General features: G+C 39.7%; 1 protein-coding gene across 3 annotated transcripts in view; it reads left to right on the forward strand.

Annotated features, from left to right (window-relative positions):
- The window catches only part of LOC126427016 (zinc finger protein 93-like), a 325,645-nt gene that overhangs the window by 83,397 nt on the left and 224,258 nt on the right, over nucleotides 1-17,990 (forward strand). The window contains exon 1 of one of the 3 annotated variants that reach the window (XM_050089169.1): nucleotides 16,156-16,378. The exons of the other annotated variants lie outside the window; for them this stretch is intronic. The gene's annotated coding sequence lies outside the window, so the exon portion shown is untranslated. Of the gene's footprint in view, nucleotides 1-16,155; nucleotides 16,379-17,990 lie in introns of those variants that run through there. 3 annotated transcript variants of the gene reach the window in all.

The raw sequence follows: 17,990 nt of genomic DNA on the forward strand, positions 1-17,990 counted from the left end.
CATCAAAGCATTGTACATTACTACCACTGCCTAATGTCAGTGACAAGTTGTTGAAGGCACCGATAGGAAAGTCTAGTAACGCTTCTCTCTCGTTAAAAAGGCAAAAAGTGAACAGTTCTTCGTGTAGAGAATGGAGAATGTAAAAAGCGTGTGATGAAGGGTATTCTGTGTATCAAATGCAACTACTGGTTACATGAATAGTGTGCGAAAGTAAATCTAAAATTCGTCAGCGATGATTTTCCGTGGCCATGTAACGGTTGTTTACGTGACGAAACGGCCGATCTTGTAAGTGCAGTTGATACAAAAAACGAAATTATAAAGCTACTACAAAGTGACATTGAGGCATTAAGGACCGAACTTTCGACCATCAAGAAAGAAAATGATACAGTAATACAAGAAAAGAAGTCCTGTGTGTGTAAAAAACATCAAACAGAAAAGCAAGAAGATCGCGAAAACACGAGTGAACTATAGGACTTTAAAAACAACAACAACATTTCAAGTGTTCCCGTTGATGCCTTGGTAAACTCAGTAAGCCAAAAACCGGATTTTAAATATAAATGGAAGGTAGTGACATACAGCAAAAGGAAAAACAAGGCGACAGATATGCAACAAAAGGAAAATGACTTTTTAATAATTGGCGATTCGCTGCTGAAGAATGTCGCTGTCCCCAATTGCAAGATCGACGTACTACCTGGAATTAGAATGCAACAACTTGGTAAACATTTTAAAAATATGGTAAATGCAAGACAAACCACTACAGAATCAGGTTCTGAAACCAGACATAATTATAAAGGGATGTTTATACATGTTGGAACGAATTCGTTAAGGAGAAGCAGTGAGGAAGAAATGGCAAACGAAACAAGAAACATGATTCGTTCTGCAAGAAATATGTATGCAGGATTTCGGCTGGTACTTGGCGGAATCATAAACAGTAGGTCAGTGAGTGAAAAATACTTTGCCAAAATAGACTTGCTCTTAAAGAACAATGTGATCATCTTGGGGCAGTTTTTATAGACACAAACAAATTCCTAAGTGAAAACTTGCTAGCGAAGGATGGCTTGCATTTAAATAGACTGGGGTCTGTAACATTCAGCAGAATGTTTGCAGATGTCTGCAAAATCATTAGAAGCAAGGGAAACTAGTAATATGGCCTGCATGGGGTGAAAAATCATACACTCTAGCTGGAAAAGAAAAATATAAGCACCATACAAACAAAGACGATGCTAAAGAATTTGCCTCAGAATACACGTCACAGCATGTAAACCAACAAAAGAAAAATTACATAAAAGTACTTCATCAAAATATTCAATACTTTGGTAACAAAAAATTAGAAGCAGAAGTACTCCTGAGTGAAGTAAGACCAGACATATTATGCATCAGTGAACTTGGACTAACTGAAAGTAAAATAGGTAATGTTGCAATAAAAGACTACAAACTAGCTAGTTACTTCTGCAGATCTAAATATAAGAGTGGTGGCATTTGTATGTATATTAAAACAGGTACTCTCCTAAAGAATGTAAACAGTGAAGCTGCTACATTGCCCATAGCTAGAGAAAAAGACTTTGAAATTACTGGTATAGTGACAGAGGATTTTAGAGTGTTTTGTGTGTACAGATCACCATGTGACAATATCAGTATCTTTCTGAAAAAAATTACTAGCTTATTGAGAATGAATATGAAGAGAAACCTTATTATATGTGGAGACTTCAACATTGACATGGGAAAAGACAAAAATAAGACAGGATTTTGAAGAATTGTTAATACACCATAACATGAAAGTAGCAATAACTGCTCCAACAAGAGTGACTTCACAAAGTGAGACAGTTATTGACAACATAATTACTAGTATGTGTAACTATGACTCACATGTAGTTCAGACAGAAATATCTGATCATCATGGGCAACTAATCAGCTTTTGCAGAAGTAATGACACAGTATCAGAACCAAAACGAACAACCAAATAAATTAGGATCATCATCAAGGAAACCTGGAATGAAACCCTACAGGCCCAGAGTGTAAATGAAAAATATGATGCATTTATTTCTTCAATTAAATACCATTTTAATGTAGCATTTCCCAAAGTAAAGAGACAAGAAAGGCTGCAGGATTAAACACAGTGGATTACCACTGAAATACTAGAACATTGACGAAAGCTGCAGGAACTGAAACAGATGGGCGAAGCTGAAAACTATAAAATGTTAAAAAATAAGTATAGAAAACTAATAAGAGAAGCAAGAGAAATTGACACCACCATAACGAACTCAAAAAAACAAGGCAAAGGCAGCTTGGAATGCAATTATTGCTGAAAGAAAGGAAAAAGATGGGTCAAACAAAGAAGAAGGTATTAGGCCAATTAAAATAGACAACACAGTGGTCACAGATGGTATGGAAATGGCAAACATACTGAATAATAACTATATCAGTGTAGTAGAAAACTTAAAATTGGAAAGAAATAGTCAAAAACAGAAGAGTATTAAGGTACCAAAAAGATCGTGCAGTACTATGTTCTTAAGACCAGTCACGGAAGATGAACTACGGAAAAATATACAGAAAATGAAGTCCAAGAAATCAGCTGGTGATGATGAAATATCAAATCATGGAATAAAGCTGGTAACTGAGCAGATAATACCACTGCTGGACATAGCAAACTGTTCTTTCAGAGATGGAATTTTTCCAGAAAAACTGAAGATATCAAAGGTGGTGCCAGTGTACAGGAAAGGGGATAAGAACGACCCCAACAACTACAGACCAGTGTTACTTATGTCCAGTTTCTCGAAAATCCTAGGAATGCTTATGTATACCAGATTAGTTAATTATTAGGACAAACATAACATTCTCATACCCCCACAACATGGTTTCAGAAAGGGTAAATCTACAGAATCAGCAATTGCCAGTCTAACAGAATACATTTTACAGTCATTACATGAAAAAAAGGTTGTCTCTGCAATGTTTCTGGATCTTTCAAAAGCATTTGACACCATTGACCATGAAATGCTGATACAAAAATTAGGCAACTATGTCATTCGAGGGCAACCAGGTGAATGGATAAAATCATACTTGTGCAACCACAAGCAGTATGTCTCATTAGGAAACTCATACCAGTCAGAAACCAAACACATCAAATATGGAGTGCCGCAGGGTTCGGTAATGGGGCCATTGTTATTCAATGTGTTTGTTAATGACATAGGTGTTGAGGAGGAAGAAAAGAAAATATTGTATGCTGATGACATGACAATACTAAATAGTGACCAAAATATGGAACAGCTTGAGAGAAGAGCATACGTATCTGCAAATGTCACAGCTCAGTGGCTTTTGGAAAATGAACTGGTTATAAATCTAAAATAGACTATGGATGCAGTGTTTAAAAACAAGGAGAAGGCTGTAGACATGGATTTAGAGGTTGATGGAACAAGGCTGGAAGAAGTAGAATCTGCTAGATTCTTAGGTATTCTTGTGAATAATGAACTGAAATGGAAAAAACATATTAATAATGTCTGTAAGAAACTGAGCTCTGTCATACTCTTAATGATGCAGCTATCACAGTATTCAGACAAGAACCTTGTGTACAGGAGTGACTGTGTGGGGAAACTCAAACAAACAAGAGACAAAACGAGTGTTCACATTACAAAAAAAAGCAATTAGGACCATTTTAAGAAGAAAGACCTCTGAAGCGTGCAGAAACTGTTTCAAGAAGTTAGGTATCCTAACTTTTTTGTCATTGTATATATACAAAACAATAATGTACATCACAAAAGGTAGTGAGGACTGGGTTACAAATGCTAGCATACATGCCCACAATACAAGAAGGGAGAATGAAGTACGGAGCATACCCCACCGACTGGCAATGCTAGAAAAAGGACCCCAATACTCTGGTATCAGACTACTAAGAAGTCTGCCTAAAAATCTGCTAGATAGTGTACTTGAAAATGACTTTCCAAAGAAACTTAAAGACTATCTCACTGAAAAAGAGTTTTACAGTGTTGCAGAATACTTATGCCATTAAATTTATATACATTGTTATTCATTATCAATTCTGTAAAAATGTAAGCTAAAGGGGTAGAAAAATAAGTGATAATGAATGTTACTACTTTGACATGGCCTATATTATACGTGCACAATGTAATCTTACAGGATCAAATAAAATTCAATTCAATTCAAAGGCACACGCGCACATCATATAGGATCTGGATGGCGGACACGCATCACGAGGAGGGAGCACCAAAGGATTGTTCACTACATGTGAGCAGATCTGACAGCAACTATAGGGGCCATCTGGTGGGCTGTACTGCCTTCTATGTGACATCCTTCAAGTGCTAGTGCTATTGTCAAGTGGCTGCACACACAGAGCTCATTGCACGCCACCCATTTCGATGCCTGCCACTCACACCCCAAAGTGTCGTGCCCATCTTACCTCGTGACCCGGTATGTCATTGACAGCGAGTGCTTATCAAGGATGAGGGTATCGTCCCGAGTGCCCTAGAGATTTATTTATTTATTGTTCCGTGGGACCACATTAAGGAGAAGTCTCCATGGTCATGGAACGAGTCAATACATGAAATTATAACACGGTTGTAGAAAATAGATAAAATGAAATATAAGAAACATTTTCAGTTGTAGATTGTAGAAACAGATAAAATGAAATATAAGAAACATATTTAGGTGACAAGTCGTTAGTTTAAATAAAGAAAATCAAGAATGCAACACTGGAATGTGCTTAATTTTTTAGCTCTTCCAGGAGCTCCTCGACAGAATAGGAGTGAGCCATGAGGAAACTCTTCAGTTTAGACTTAAAAGTGTTTGGGCTACTGCTAAGATTTTTGAGTTCTTGTGGTAGCTTATTGAAAATGGATGCAGCAGAATACTGCACTCCTTTCTGCACAAGAGTCAAGGAAGTGCATTCCACATGCAGATTTGATTTCTGCCTAGTATTAACTGAGTGAAAGCTGCTAACTCTTGGGAATAAGCTAATATTGCTAGCAACAAACGACATTAAGGGAAATATATACTGTGAGGGCAATTTCAGAATTCCCACACTATTGAATAAGGGTCGACAAGAGGTTTTCGAACTTACACCACACACAGCTCGAACAGCCCGTTTTTGAGCCAAAAATACCCTTTTTGAATCAGAAGAATTACCCCAAAAAATAATACCATATGACATAAGCGTATGAAAATATGAGAAGTAGACTACTTTTCGTGTTGAAATGTCACTTATTTCAGATACTGTTCTAATGGTAAATAAAGCGGCATTTACTTTCTGAACAAGATCCTGAGCATGGGCTTTCCACAACAGCTTACTATCTATCCGAATGCCTAGGAACTTGAACTGTTCCGTCTCGCTTATAATATGCCCATTCTGTCTGATTAAATTATCAGTTCTTGTTGAATTGTGAGTTAGAAACTGTAAAAACTGAGTCTTACTGTGATTTAGCATCAAATTATTTTCCACAAGCCATGAACTTATTTCATGAACTACATTATTTGATAATGTTTCAATATTACACACAAGATCCTTCACTACCAAGGTGGTGTCATCAGCAAACAGAAATATTTTTGAATCACCTGTAATACTAGAAAGCATATCATTTATATAAATAAGAAACTGCAGTGGCCCCAGCAGCGACCCTTGGGGAACACCCCATTTAACAGTGCCCCATTGGGACTTAACATCACTACCACTCTCAATATTGCGGAGAATTACCTTCTGCTTGCTGTTCTTAAAGTAAGAGGCGAACCAATTGTAAGCTACTCCCCTTACTCCATAATGGTCCAACTTCTGCAGTAATATTTTGTGGTCAACACAGTCAAAAGCCCTCGTTAAATCAAAGGAAACACCTAATGTTCGCAACCTTTTATTTAATCCGTCCAAAACCTCACAGAGAAAAGAGACTATAGCATTTTCAGTTGTTAAGCCATTTCTAAAACCAAACTGTACATTTGACAGCAAATTATGTGAATTTAAATGCTCCAGTAACCTTGTTACATATAACCATCTTGATAACTTTAGCAAACACCGATGGCATAGAAATAGGTCTATAATTGTCAACATTATCCCTGTCTCCCTTTTTATAAAGTGGCTTCACTACCGAGTACTTTAATCGGTCAGGAAACCGACCACTCCTAAAGGAAAAGTTACAGATATGGCTAAGTACTGGGCTAACATACATGGAACAGTACTTCAGTATTCTGCTAGATACCCCGTCATATCCATGAGAGTTCTTGGTCATTAGTGATTTAATTATTAACTCAATCTCCCTCTTGTCAGTATCATGGAGGAGAATTTCAGGTAACAGTCTCGGAACACTTTTTTCTACGAGCGCTATATGATTCCCTGTTGGGACTAGGTTTCTATTTAGTTCACCTGCTGTATTCAGAAAGTGATTATTAAATACCGTACATATATGCGAATTATCAGTAACACGGACATTCCCACTACGCTTTGATTCTATATCCTCGACCTGTCTCTGCAGACCAGCCACTTCCTTTACAACTGACCATATGGTTTTAATTTTGTGATGATGTGTGATAGGACCACTGTTATTCTCTACACGTATAAATGATTTGGCAGACAGGGTGGGCAGCAGTCTGCGGTTGTTTGCTGATGATGCTGTGGTGTATGGTCAGGTGACAGACTTGAGAGACTGTAGGAGACCACAAGATGACTTAGACATAATTTCTAGTTAGTGTGATGAATGGCAGCTACCTCTAAATGTAGAAAAATGTGGGTTAATGTGGATGAGTTGAGTAGTAAAAACAAACCTGTAATGTTTGGATACAGCATTAGTACTGTCCTGCTTGACACAGGTGTGTCATTTAAATATTGAGCGTAAAGTTTCAAAGTGATATGAAATGGAATGAGCATGTGAGAATTGTGGTGGGAAAGGTGAACGGCTGACTTCAGTTTATTATAAGAATTCTAGGAAAGTGAGGTTCAGGTGTAAAGGAGACTGCATATAGGATGCTAGTGTGAACTATTCTACATCCACATTTACTCCGTAAGCCACCCAACGGTGTGTGGCGGAGGGCACTTTACGTGCCACGGTCATTACCTCCCTTTTCTGTTCCAGTCGCATATGGTTCGTGGGAAGAACGACTGTCGGAAAGCCTCCGTGCACGCTCGAATCTCCCTAATTTTACATTCGTGATCTCCTCGGGAGGTATAAGTAGGGGGAAGCAACATATTCAATACCTCACCCAGAAACACACTCTCTCGAAACCCGGCGAGCAAGCTACACCGCGATGCAGAGCGCCTCTCTTGCAGAGTCTGCCACTCGAGTTTGCTAAACATCTCCGTAACGCTATCACGGTTACCAAATAACCCTGTGATGTAACGCGCCGCTCTTCTTTGGATCTTCTCTATCTCCTCTGTCAACCCGATCTGGTACGGATCCCACACTGATGAGCAATAGTCAAGTATAGGTCGAACGAGTGTTTTGTAAGCCACCTCCTTTGTTGATGGACTACATTTTCTAAGGACTCCCCAATGAATCTCAACCTGGCACCCGCCTTACCAACAATTAATTTTATATGATCATTCCACTTCAAATCGTTCCGCACGCATACTCCCAGATATTTTACAGAAGTAACTGCTACCAGTGTTTGTTCCACTATCATATAATCATACAATAAACGATCCTTCTTTCTATGTATTCGCAATACATTACATTTGTCTATGTTAAGGGTCAGTTGCCACTCCCTGCACCAAGTGCCTATCCGCTGCAGATCTTCCTGCATTTCGCTACAATTTTCTAATGCTGCAACTTCTCTGTATACTACAGCATCATTCGCGAAAAGCCGCATGGGACTTCCGACACTATCTACTAGGTCATTTATATATATTGTGAAAAGCAATGGTCCCATAACACTCCCCTGTGGCACGCCAGAGGTTACTTTAACGTCTGTAGACGTCTCCCCATTGATAACAACATGCTGTGTTCTGTTTGCTAAAAACTCTTCAATCCAGCCACACAGCTGGTCTGATATTCCGTAGGCTCTTACTTTGTTTATCAGGCGACATTGCGGAACTGTATTGAGCGCCTCGAGTACTACTCGAGTGTTTGGGATCCTAACAAGATCAGATCAAAGGAACACATTGAAGCAGTTAACAGGCCGGCTCCTAGATTTGCTACCAGTAGGTTTGAACAACATGCAAGTGCTATAGATATGCTTTGAGAACTCAAATGGAAACCCCTGGAGGGAAGGCAACATTCTTTTCAAGGAACTCCACTGAAAAAGTTTAGAGAACCAACATTGGAAGCTGACTGTAGAACGATTTTGTTGTCTCCAACATACATAGAACATAAGGACCATGAAGAGAAGATGCGAGAAAGTAGGACTCATTTATTCCTCATTGTAGTTGCAAGTGGAACAGGAAAGGAAATGTTTAGTAGTGCCGTGAGCTACCACCACACAATATATGGTGGATTGTGGAGTATTGATGTAGATGCAAACATAGATGTGATGGCAATGATGAAGATGGAGCCCTGCAGACTGGCAGTAGGGCATCTGTAGTGATGAGCCCCACTTCTATCTTGGAGGCGGCAACCACTTGGTCCGTGTCTAGAAGTGAAGTGAAGAGCACCAGAGAGGGCAGTTTGTAGTCTCCTGTCACACATCTCACCGGCTCGGTGTTGGAAGAATTATCCTACGGTGTCCATTCACTGTTAATGTTCCTGACAGGATTCGTGATAGCCATACGATACACGGATGAGGATCTGCAAGAAGTAGTTCTGCTGTTCATAATTGCCCATCCCCTACTTGAGCAGGACAGCCCTATCCCCATACCGCTGCCACCTCACGAGCATGCCTTCTACATATACATACGTACTGTGCCAACCACTGTTAGGTGCCTGGCAGAGGGTACCTAGTACCACTACAAGTCACTTCCTTTCCTGTTCCACTCACAAATAGAGTGAAAACAATGTCTGTCCGTATGCCTCTGTACTGGTCCTCATTTCTCTTATCTTATCTTTGTGGTTTGTACGCAAAATGTACCTTGGTGGCAGTAGAATTGTTCCACATTCAGTTTCAGATGCCTGTTGTCTAAGTTTTCTCAGTAGTTTTACTCAAAAAGGGAGTTGCCTTCCCTCCAGGGATTCCCATTTGAGTTCCCAAAGCATCTCATTAACACCTACATGTTGTTCTGACCTACCAGTAACAAATCTAACAGCCTGCCTCCGTAATGCCTCAATGCCTTCCTTCAATCCACTCTGGTTTTGGTCCCAAACACTCAAACAGTACTCAAGAATAGGTCGCACTAGTGTCCTGTAAGCCATCTCCTATACAGATGAATCACAATTTCCTGGAATTCTCCCAATGAACCGAAGTCGACCATTCCGCTTCCCTAACAGAGTCCTCACATGCTCGTTTCATTTCATATTGCTCTGCAATGTTATGGCCAGATATTTATATGTTGTGGCTATGTCAAGCAGGACATTCCTAATGGTTTATACAAACATTATTGGTCTGTTTTTTCTTCTTGTCTGTATTGATTTGCATTTTTCTACAATTAGAGCTGGCTGTCGTTCAGCATACTAACTAGAAATTTCATCCAAGTCATCTTGTATCATTTTACAGTCACTCATCTTTGATGCCTTCCTGTACACTACACCACCATCAGTAAACAACTGCAGATTGCTGCCCATCAGATCATTTATGTGTATATAAAATAACAGCAATCCTATCACACTTCTCTGGGACACTCCTAAGTATATCCTGGTCTCTGATAAACACTCACTGTCATTGACAACATTCTGGGTTCTATTACTTAAGAATTCTTCAAGACACATATCTGGGAACCTATTTCATATGCTTGTACCTTTATTAACAGTCTGCAGTGGGGTATCAGAAATCTAGAAATATGGAATCTGCCTGTGCTCTTCATTCACAGAATATTGTGAGAAATGGGTAAGCTGAGTTTCGCTCGAGTGATGCTTTCTAAATCTGTGCTGATTCATGGTGCGGAAGTTTTTCTATCTCGGGGAAATTTATCATATTTGAACTGAGATTATGTTCAAAATTATGCAGTGAACTGATGTTATGTTAAGGCCTTGCATTTGTGTTACTCTGCAATGGCTAGCCGCACTGCCCAGTCTCTCTCTGGTCAAGAATATGTGGGATGCCATGGAGCATGACATCAGAACTTCACCACCACTTACTGTTCTGTAGGATCTACACTCTCAGGTTCAAGTGACTTGGGATGGCACCTGAGACCTATACAACTCCATGCCACGCATCTTGATATTTGTATTTGCAACCATAGGTCCTGATGCCATACTAGCATGTATGTTTTGTGGCTCTGTAGTACAATACCTATTGGCTCTCCTAAGTTGGAAGTGTAGTGATTTTCTATATGATGTGTGGTACCATCTACCTGTCTGTAAACAATGATCGCAATCTGCCTTGTCCTTCTGGGTTCAGCTCTTTTTATGACAATGAGTGTATTACATATACAATATTAGTATCAAAATTTTTACAGTGTAGCAAAATAAATGTCTATGCATGCTACCCACTGCTGTATAAACTTTATTGACATGTGTTCCAATTAAGTTTATGCAGCAGCTTAAGTTGTATATAAACATATCCTTTGTTAAACAATATTTATAATAATCTCAGACCTTTCTGCAGATCATGTAGTTATCTATACTGAAGTCCTCTGTAAAAGATCTCCACAAATATGGTATCCATTGAGATCTTGGTAAGATTTCAAAGTGATGGAAAGATTGGCAACATGTTTCAGATGTTCATAAATATAAATCTGTGCACTTAAAATATGTGTGGTAAAGAAGTATACTATGACTACAGTGGCAATGGTTCACAATCTGAATCAATCGACTAGTATAAACACCTTGGCATAGCCATTTGTATAGATAGGAAATTAAGCAACCTCATAGGTTTTGTCATAGGTAAGGCAGGCGAGAGACTTTGGTTCATTGGCAGGATACTGGCAAAATGGAATCAGTCTATAAAGGAGACCGTTTACAAATCACCTGATGCGATCTATGCTAGCAGGTTGTTCAAGTGCATCAGACCCGTTCCAAATAAGACCAGTGTATGCAAATTATGGTGGCATGAAGGGTCACAGGTTTGTTCAACTGACTGAAATGTGTCAAGAAAATGTTGAATAACATGACTTACTATTACTTCACTTTATTACTAGATCTGCGTCATTTGCCAGTCATGACTAAACAGACTGTCAAACTACAAACATACATAGCAGTATAAGGTATTACAATTTTTCACATTATGGATTTGTGGTTCATTCATATCATGACATACATTTGAAATCCATTTAGTATGCATACAGAATACATGTCAAAAATTTATAATACAGTTGCAATAATTTTTACACTAGTAAATAATAGTACTAAAATAAATAACAACATTAAAACGACATTTCTTTAGATATGTAACATGTTGCATCTGGCTGAAATTCCTGGATTGTCGTATAAAGATAAAGAAAACTGTTCACAGTAAGGTCACATATATTGTCCAATCAGGTCATTGTTGAAAAATTCTTCGGTATGGTATAAAGGGTGCTGTTTCAAGTCCTGTGCAATTTTTCATTTGAATGGTCCTGGTGGCGGATATCGTACTTCTCAAGGCATTATGTTGAACAGCTTTAGGGCAACTGTTTCCAGATGCTTGAAGAAATATGCAAATTATCCCATGAAAGCCTATTTAAAAAGTTTTGTGAACCAATTAAGAGAAAAATCTAGAGGTAGTCTTCACCTCCTACATATTGCTCTCACAAGGGCAGTGAACACAAGGTTAGATTAATCACAATACACACAAAGGCTTTTAATTTGTTATTCTTCGGCACTCCATACATTATTGAAACAAGAAGAAATCCTCAGATGTGCTACCCTGTGTCCTCTTGCCATACACTTCGCAGTGATTTGTAGAGTACTAGTACGTACTAAATTACTACAACTCCTTTGTATAACTCTTGTTGGGGCTGCGATGAAAAAATTGGAGTAATTACTGAGTGCAGAGAGGCAATAAACTAGGAACTGATTATGTTTAGGTTGAGTAGAAACTTTACTATCCCACAGTATTGCTTCCTGTATGTTGCATTTGTACTACTGGCTAATATAAATGCAACAATTTGGGCAATTAAAGCTGCAAAACATTGGACAGGAAAATCTTGATTTTTCATTCTGCCAGATTATTGCTTGGTTCTCAATTCAATTACGGTAATGCTATATTCTAGAGTGAAGTGAGAAAATACACCTCATCCTGGACTGGGGATAAGGCCGGTATTACACTATCAAATTTCTTTGTCAAAGATTTGATCAAAGATGTGATCCAATATTCCGTCCAATATATTTGACAAAGATCTTTGACGAAGCGCTAGAAGGGGTATTACACTTTCATCAAATTTTTCGTCAAAGTTCAAGATGGCTGACAACAACTTGTTATTAACCGCAGCAATTGTACGTACCCCAATTGCGTTGTGTGCACATGCGGAAAAGAAGTGGGGGGAAAATGGAACCATACATACGAGGTTGACAGTCTTAAAAGTCCTGGGATTACAACTTGATAATAAATTCAGTTGGTAGGAGCACACCACAGAACTGCAGAAAGGCCCTAAAAAATCTGTATTTGCAATTCGAGTGTTAGCAGACATAGGCAACATAAAAATGCAAAAGCTTGCATACTTTGCCTACTTTCATTCCATAATGTCTATGGGATAATATTTTGGGGTAAATCTTGAAGTCAAACAAAAGTTTTCAGAGTCCAAAAGTGTGTAATACGTATTATTTGTGGAGTAAATTCATGGACGACCTATAGAAACCTCTTCAAAGAACTGGATATACTAACTACTGCCTCTCAGTATATTTACTCCTTAATGAAATTTGTCGTAAATAATATATCTCTTTTTTCCAACAAACAACTCAGTTCATACATACAATACCAGGAACAAAAATGACCTGCACAAGGACTTAAAAGCACTTACTATAGTTCAAAAAGGGGTCCACTACTCAGGAACACTCATCTTCAATAATTTGCCAGCAAACATAAAAAATTTTGTTAGAAATAAAGATCGGTTTAAAAGGAGCCTGAAAAACTTACTACTGGCCAACTCCTACTCCACTGGCGAAATTTTTAATAGAAACAAATGGTGTATTGTATTTATTGATACTATTAGTATTGTTATTTCAGCATAAAAAAAATCGACATGTTTCACATCCACGAGGATCTCCTCAGCACGGATCTATGGAACGAAAAACTAATCTAATCTGGGTGAAGCCGTGGGTTTTACGACGACACGATAAAAGCATTCAACAAAACTTGTTACGTGAGCCTACAGTGGAAGACGTCAAGTCGTACATCAATTACTTAAGAATGGATGAGCATACATTTCTGTATGTGCTCAGTGAAGTGTATCCTCATATCACAAAGCACAACATTCACTTAAGAACTGCTGCATCTTCAGAAGACAGGCTCAATGTAACACTCCGATTCCTTGCTACAGGAGAGGGTTATGTTATGTTATGTTAGGTTAGGTCAGGTCTCCAATCTTCTTAATCTATTTTTGTATTCAGGGTGCCTCACGTTGTAAAGCATCTCATCAGCTTCAGACATCTTTATTAATTTTGTAGTTGTCGGCACACACCAATTGTATTTACCGGCAATGGTTATAAAAACCCGCTGCAGCGATGCTAGCGCTCCATGTGGTAACATGTCACATTGCAGTGAACAGACGACAAGCGCTTGTTTTTTTTTTTTTTTTTACTTTATTGTTATTTTGACACCTGAACAATCAGGTAGGCTGGCAGCAGCACAATACGCCGCTCTTCAGCCGAAGAGAGTACAAGGAGATAAACAGAGAAGAGACATCACTTAGAAAAACGGCGGGAAAAAACAGGAGACACATGAACATAAAAGCACAAGAAGCCGTTCACACTCGATGATAATCCACACGACGAACTGTTGACATGACGCACAAACACTGAAGAAGACGATGGCACTGGTGAACAATAGAGTGTGACGGCGAAACTGAACACTAAACATGACGGCACACACGATACACTGATGGCGGTGATCTCCGGCGCGCGAATGTCCACTGAGCGTGTACGAGTCCGGGGACCTGCCAAGAGGGGAACAGGGGTGAGGTGGGGGAGAGGGGAGGAAAAAAGGATGCCAATGGCTTAGGAGACGGGGGCAGGAGGAGAAGGACAGGGGATGGGAGGCCCGGGGAACGAGGGGGGAGAAAAGGAGGAGGGAGGGAAAAGGGAAAGAAGGGAGGGAGGGTGCCCAGAGGAGTAAGTACAGGAGGAGGGAGGGAGGATCAAAGTTGGTAAGAGGGGTAGATGGAGGGGAGGAGGGCATCGTCAGGGAGAGGGAGCTGGCGGAAGCCACCTTGGGAGAGGGTAAGGAGGGTGGAGAGATGGAGACCGGGCGGGACGTGGGAATACAGGTGCGGCAGCGGGCGGGGATGGGAGAGGATCGGGGATACGAGTGGGTGAGGAGGATCAAGTTTACGGGAGGTGTACAGGATTCGTATCCTTTCAAGGAAAAGGAAGAAGTGGGGGAAGGGGATGAGATCATACAGGATCCGCGTGGGGGAGGGGAGACGGATGCGATAGGCGAGGCGGAGAGCATGGCGTTCAAGGATTTGGAGGGATTTATAAAAGGTAGGGGGAGCGGAGATCCATGCTGGATGGGCATAACAAAGGATAGGGCGGATGAGGGATTTATAGGTGTGGAGGACGGTGGAGGGGTCCAGACCCCACGTACGGCCGGAAAGGAGCTTGAGGAGACGGAGTCGGGAACGTGCCTTGGCTTGGATTGTCTGGAGATGGGGAGTCCAGGAGAGGCGACGGTCGAGGGTGACGCCAAGGTACTTAAGGGTGGGAGTGAGGGCGATAGGACGGCCATAGACGGTGAGATAGAAATCAAGGAGGCGGAAGGAAGGGGTGGTTTTGCCTACAATGATCGCCTGGGTTTTGGAAGGATTGACCTTGAGCAACCACTGGTTGCACCAAGCGGTGAACCGGTCAAGATGGGATTGGAGAAGGCGTTGGGAGCGTTGCAGGGTGGGGGCAAGGGCAAGGAAGGCGGTGTCATCGGCAAACTGGAGAAGGTGGACGGGGGGTGACGGCGGCGGCATGTCCGCCGTGTGCAACAGGTACAGATGGGGGGAGAGGACAGAGCCTTGGGGCACACCGGCGGAGGGGAAAAAGGTGTAGGAATTGGTGTTATGGATGGTGACATAGGAAGGACGGCGGGAGAGAAAGGAACCGATCAGACGGACGTAGTTAATGGGAAGGGCGAAGGTTTGGAGCTTGAAGAGGAGACCGGAATGCCATACGCGGTCATAAGCTCGTTCGAGGTCAAGAGAGACAAGCGCTTTCTTTGATCAAATATAAGTCCCTATTACACTATCAAATATCTTTGACAAAGATATTGGACAAAGAAATTTGATAGTGCAATACCGACCTAACTCTTGCCCAATTATTATTGGACTAATAAAGATATGTACATTGTAGGGCCTATGTTGTTAAACGTTATGCTTGCTAATTAACTGCGGTACGTTGGATAATAAAGAGAAATGGATAATAAAGAAAAATAGATAAATTTAGTTTTAGTAAATTCACCTTCAATTACTACTTCGGAATACAACTAACGACCAGAGCGAAGTTGCCAATGGACACGGTGACTGTAAATGGGCACTGATGACAGTGACTGTAAATGGGCAATACATTTACGGTCGCTTCCACCAGCTGCCGCACCGAGTGTCTATTTAATTTGAGCGATTAGTACAATCTCTAAGAATCACTCCCATAGGACTCGAAAGGGCAAGATTACATTAATTACAGAGGCATCTAATCGTTCATTATTCCCAACGCCCTGTACGCTAATGTTTGTATGTTTATATGTAAAAATTCGCATACGGGGCGCGGGAAGAGTGTTTAGATGCCTCTGTGCGCCGTATAATTAATGTAATGGGATGGGAAGAAACCCTAATAACTGGTACAATGGAAACTACCTTCTGCTATCCACTTTATAGTGGTTTGCAGAATATACATGTGCATGTAGCAGTATTAATTTCTGCTGGAGTCTACTTGAGAATCACAAATTGTTACACTATTCGATACTCGATATCGACATCGACTCATTATTGGTCCATTGTTTGCCCGGCCATATTGACAGGGTTTGGCGGTGTTGTGTTTGGAAATTCGAAATCGATGTTGATAAATTGTCCGATGAAGTTGCGGATTTGATTTATTACACCCAAAGTGTAAAAATATATAGCTGCACAATTTTAAGCTGTGCACTCATTGATGTAGGAAGAATCGGATATTTGCTGACGAAGACTTTTGTTTCGGTTTACCTTTGAAAACATCGCACAGCTATTGATTTTAAGAATGAAGTGAGTCTTACCAGTTGATAATATTATTATTTATGCACATTTTTATATGATTTGATATTGTTCACAGTAAGAGAATCAGCTGTAATGCGATCTCTTCGAATTCAGCACGAATTATGAGACGCTTTTGTGTCGATTTGATTACAGCTGTTCATTTTCCATTTTTAATCAGAAATTCTTAATTCCTACTTGTGTAATTCCTACAAGTGGAAGTGTTCATGCTGTAATCGCCGTTGTGTTGTTCGTACTACATATGAGAGTACTAAAATGCTGGGATTGGTATAAAAATTACAAATTGGGTTGTTATTTGCGTTATGCGTCTCTGGCTGTTTAGCGCCGCATTTCGGTCACGACGTTCCCGCATTACAATAGAAGAGGTAACTTACGCTATCTTTGACTGCAATTTTGCAACTTTCGTGGAAAATCTCTCCAATTCCCGGCCTACTATTTCATGAAGGAGTACTATTTCAAATTCGCGTATGTGCATGGAAATAGATTTTGTTCTTTACTGTTGCAGCACGTACACTTTGGTTGCACTGAAGGCGTAATGTAGTGTCGTACAATCGTCTTATATTCAGATACTGCTAAGTCTGCAAACTGAGATTATCTGTTGACAAATTGTCGAAGTGACATTATTTTCCCAATACCATTTATCTATAGTTCCATTTCAAGGTGTAAATTGTGTGTCATTATTTTGGGGAAATATTTTTAATTTTCCATCATAATTTGGAATAAGTGTACAACCTCCTGAGTGTTTTACCTTTTCTTCCTTCTATTCCTCAGTAATGGTTTTGGGAGTCGTGGAAGTCATAAGAAAAGGTGTTGAAGGTACTGTCTGTCACATTGGCCAGTCTTCATGTCTCATTTAGTTCAGCATGAAATGAGCTGCAAGCACGTTTTGAGGAACTGAAAAGTTGACTCTGTACCACCTAAGATTTAATGTGTTGAATGAGAAATGACTAACATCTGTTAGCCTACTGCCAGTACATAAGAAATTGGAAAAGTTTTAGCTAATGCTTTGTATGCACATTGTACAAAGCAGATCTGTGTTTTATTTATTTCTCTGCAAATTACTTATTAATACTTTCAATAATTATAGGAAAAGCAATAATAATCAAGAATTTTGCTGAAGATTAGATTAGATTCAGTTTTCGTTACATGGACCCAAAACTGAGACGGTTCTAGTGGGTGTGGAACAGGTCAGAAAGTTTAACATAAAAAACACAGAACATTTGAATATAATATTTTTAAAAAACATGGTTGTGGCAATTAACTGATTAGAACATAGTTTTTAGATTAAATTAGATTTACTTTCATTCCAATTGATCCGTAGTGAGGAGGTCCTCCAGGATGTGGAACATGTCAGAAAAACAACAATACATGACAAATATTTACAACTAAAACAAATAAGCTAATGTACCATTCCACAGGTCCCAAGTGGAATGATCGTCGTTTTTTAATGAACACTAAGAGTCATTTTACAATTACTAATGCACTGAATTTAAAATAAAAAAGTTTTTTATTTATTTATAAGGTAATATATTGTATATTACCGAAGCCAGCGAAAGTATCACGACAACCGTTTATATATAATTTGTGTTGTCTAGTTTTATTA

Source organism: Schistocerca serialis, chromosome 11 (genome assembly GCF_023864345.2).
Source record: "Schistocerca serialis cubense isolate TAMUIC-IGC-003099 chromosome 11, iqSchSeri2.2, whole genome shotgun sequence".
NCBI lineage: Eukaryota > Metazoa > Arthropoda > Insecta > Orthoptera > Acrididae > Schistocerca > Schistocerca serialis.